Source organism: Anoplopoma fimbria, chromosome 16 (genome assembly GCF_027596085.1).
Source record: "Anoplopoma fimbria isolate UVic2021 breed Golden Eagle Sablefish chromosome 16, Afim_UVic_2022, whole genome shotgun sequence".
NCBI classification, from domain to species: domain Eukaryota; kingdom Metazoa; phylum Chordata; class Actinopteri; order Perciformes; family Anoplopomatidae; genus Anoplopoma; species Anoplopoma fimbria.
Window position 1 is genome coordinate 26,275,044 of NC_072464.1, and position 4,212 is coordinate 26,279,255.

Consider the following 4,212-nt stretch of genomic DNA (forward strand, 5'->3'; position numbering starts at 1 on the left):
TCGTCCACCGTCCTCATCCACCGTCCTCGTTTCATGCACCGTCCTCATGTCACCGTCCTCGTCCACCGTCCTCATCCACCGTCCTCGTCCACCGTCCTCATCCACCGTCCTCGTCTTCATGCACCGCACCGCCCTCGTCCACCGTCCTCATCCACCGTCCATCGTCCACCGTCCTCGTGCACCGTCCTCATCCACCGTCCTCATCCACCGTCCTCGTCTTCATGCACCGTCCATCATCCACCGTCCGTCATCCACCGTCCTCATCCACCGTCCTCATGCACCATCCTCATCCACCGTCCTCGTCCACCGTCCTCCTCATCCCACCGTCCTCGTCCTCATCCACCGTCCTCGTCCTCATCCACCGTCCTCATGCGTCCATGCACCGTCCTCATGCACTGTCCACCGTCCTCATCCACCGTCCTCATCCACCGTCTTCGTCCACCGTCCTCATCCACCGTCTTCGTCCACCGTCCTCATGCACCGTCCTCGTCCACTGTCCTCATCCACCGTCCTCGTCTTCATGCACCGTCCTCATCCACCGTCCTCGTCCTCACCGTCCTCGTCTTCATGCACCGTCCTCGTCTTCATGCACCGTCCTCATGCACCGTCCTCGTCCACCGTCTTCATCCACCGTCCTCGTCCTCATCCACTGTCCTCGTCCTCATCCACCGTCCTCGTCTTCATGCACCGTCCTCATGCACCGTCCACCGTCTTCATCCACTCGTCTTCGTCCACCATCCTCATCCACCATCCTCATCCACCGTCCTCGTCCACCATCCTCATCCACCGTCCTCATTCACCGTCTTCGTCCACCATCCTCATCCACCGTCCTCGTCCACCGTCCTCATGCACCATCCTCATCCACCGTCCTCGTCCACCGTCCTCATCCACCGTCCTCATGCACCGTCCTCATGCACCGTCCTCGTTCACTGTCCTCGTTCACCGTCCTCATCCACCATCCTCATCCACCGTCCTCGTCCACCGTCCTCATCCACCGTCCTCATGCACCGTCCTCATGCACCGTCCTCATTCACCGTCTTCGTCCACCATCCTCATCCACCGTCCTCGTCTCGTCATCCTCATCCACCGTCCATCCACCGTCCTCCATCCTCATCCACCGTCCTCTCATCCTCATCCACCGTCCTCGTCCACTGTCCTCATCCACCGTCCTCGTCTTCATGCACCGTCCTCATCCACCGTCCTCGTCCATGCACCGTCCTCATGCACATCCATCCGTCCTCATGCACCGTCCTCATCCTCACCGTCCTCGTTCACCCTCGTCCACCGTCTCATCCACCGTCCTCGTCCTCATCCACTGTCCTCCTCCTCATCCACCGTCCTCGTCTTCATGCACCGTCCTCATGCATCCTCTTCATCCACCGTACCATCCGTCTCATCATCTCATCCACCGTCCTCATCCACTGTCCTCGTCCACCATCCTCATCCACCATCCTCATCCACCATCCTCATGCACCGTCCTCATGCACTGTCCACCGTCTTCATCCACCGTACTCATCCACCGTCTTCGTCCACCATCCTCATCCTCCATCCTCATCCACCGTCCTCGTCCACCGTCCTCATCCACCGTCCTCGTCCTCATCCACTGTCCTCGTCCTCATCCACCGTCCTCGTCTTCATGCACCGTCCTCATGCACCGTCCACCGTCTTCATCCACCGTACTCATCCACCGTCTCATCCACCGTCTTCATCCACCATCCTCCTCATCCACCGTCCTCATCCACCGTCCTCATGCACCGTCCTCATCCTCGTTCACTGTCGTCCTCGTCCTCATCTGTCCTCGTCCTCACCGTCCTCATGCACCGTCCTCATCCACCGTCCTCATCCACCGTCCTCATCCACCGTCCTCATGCACCGTCCTCGTTCACTGTCCTCGTTCAGCGTCCTCATCCACCATCCTCATCCACCGTCCTCGTCTTCATGCACCGTCCTCATGCACCGTCCACCGTCTTCATCCACCGTCTTCGTCCACCATCCTCATCCACCATCCTCATCCACCGTCCTCGTCCACCATCCTCATCCACCGTCCTCATTCACCGTCTTCGTCCACCATCCTCATCCACCGTCCTCGTCTTCACCGTCCTCATGCACCATCCTCATCCACCGTCCTCGTCCACCGTCCTCATCCACCGTCCTCATGCACCGTCCTCATGCACCGTCCTCGTTCATGTCCTCGTCCACCGTCCTCATCCACCGTCCTCGTCCTCATCCACTGTCCTCGTCCTCATCCACCGTCCTCGTCTTCATGCACCGTCCTCATGCACCGTCCACCGTCTTCATCCACCGTACTCATCCACCGTACTCATCCACCGTACTCATCCACCGTCTTCATCCACCATCCTCGTCCACCGTCCTCATCCACCGTCCTCATCCACCATCCTCGTCCACCGTCCTCATCCACCGTCCTCATGCACCGTCCTCATGCACCGTCCTCGTTCACTGTCCTCATCCACCGTCCTCATCGTCCTCATCCACCGTCCTCGTCCACCATCATGTCCGTCCTCGTCACTGTCCTCATCCACCGTCCTCATCCACCGTCCTCATCCACCGTCCTCATCCACCGTCCTCATCACCGTCCTCATCCCGTCTTCATCCACCGTCTTCATCCACCATCCTCATCCACCATCCTCATCCACCGTCCTCGTCCACCATCCTCATCCACCGTCCTCATTCACCGTCTTCGTCCACCATCCTCATCCACCGTCCTCGTCCACCGTCCTCATGCACCATCCTCATCCACCGTCCTCGTCCACCGTCCTCGCTCCACCGTCCACCCCGTCCTCATGTCCTCATGTCACCGTCCTCATGCACCGTCCTCGTTCACTGTCCTCATCCACCGTCCTCATCCACCGTCCTCATCCACCGTCCTCATGCACCGTCCTCGTCTTCATCCACCATCCTCGTCCACCGTCCTCATCCACCGTCCTCGTCCTCGTTCACTCACCACCGTCCTCATCCACCGTCCTCATCACCGTCCTCGTCCACCCTCGTCCTCATCCACCGTCCTCATTCACCGTCCTCATCCACCGTCCTCCTCCTCGTCCACCGTCCTCATTCACCGTCCTCGTCCACCGTCCTCATTCACCGTCCTCGTCCACCGTCCTCTTGCACCATCCTCGTTCACCGTCCTCGTTCACCGTCCTCGTCCACCACCGTCCTCGTCCACCGTCCTCATCCACCGTCCTCATGCACCGTCCTCATGCACCGTCCTCATTCACCGTCTTCGTCCACCATCCTCATCCACCGTCCTCGTCCACCGTCCTCATCCACCGTCCTCGTCTTCATACACCGTCCTCATGCACCGTCCTCGTCCACCGTCCTCATCCACCGTCCTCGTCCTCATCCACTGTCCTCGTCCTCATCCACCGTCCTCGTCTTCATGCACCGTCCTCATGCACCGTCCACCGTCTTCATCCACCGTACTCATCCACCGTACTCATCCACCGTCTTCATCCACCATCCTCGTCCACCGTCCTCATCCACCGTCCTCATGCACCGTCCTCGTTCACTGTCCTCGTTCACCGTCCTCATGCACCGTCCTCGTTCACTGTCCTCATCCACCGTCCTCATCCACCGTCCTCATGCACCGTCCTCATCCACCGTCCTCATCCACCGTCCTCATCCACCGTCCTCATGCACCGTCCTCATGCACCGTCCTCGTTCACTGTCCTCGTTCACCGTCCTCATGCACCGTCCTCGTTCACTGTCCTCATCCACCGTCCTCATCCACCGTCCTCATGCACCGTCCTCGTTCACTGTCCTCGTTCACCGTCCTCATTCACCGTCCTCATCCACCGTCCTCATGCACCGTCCTCATCCACCGTCTTACATTACATTACATTACAGTCATTTAGCAGACGCTTTTATCCAAAGCGACTTACAGGAAGTGTATTCAACATAGGTATTCAAGAGAACTACTAGTCACCAGAAGTCATAAGTGCATCTCCTTTCTTAAACAAGCATCTCAAAGCATAAGCCAGAGCAAAAGTATAGTGCAGAGGCAGATTACTATGAAAACAATAATTGCAACAGACTAATCCGAATATAGTAAGTGCTACAAACTACTACGAATAGGATAAGTGCAGTAAACAAATACAAATTCAATAAGTGCAGCGAACTGATACGAATACAGTAAGTGCAGCAACTAATACGAGTGCAATAAGTGCTACGAGGAAGGCTCCGGGTAGTACTTCT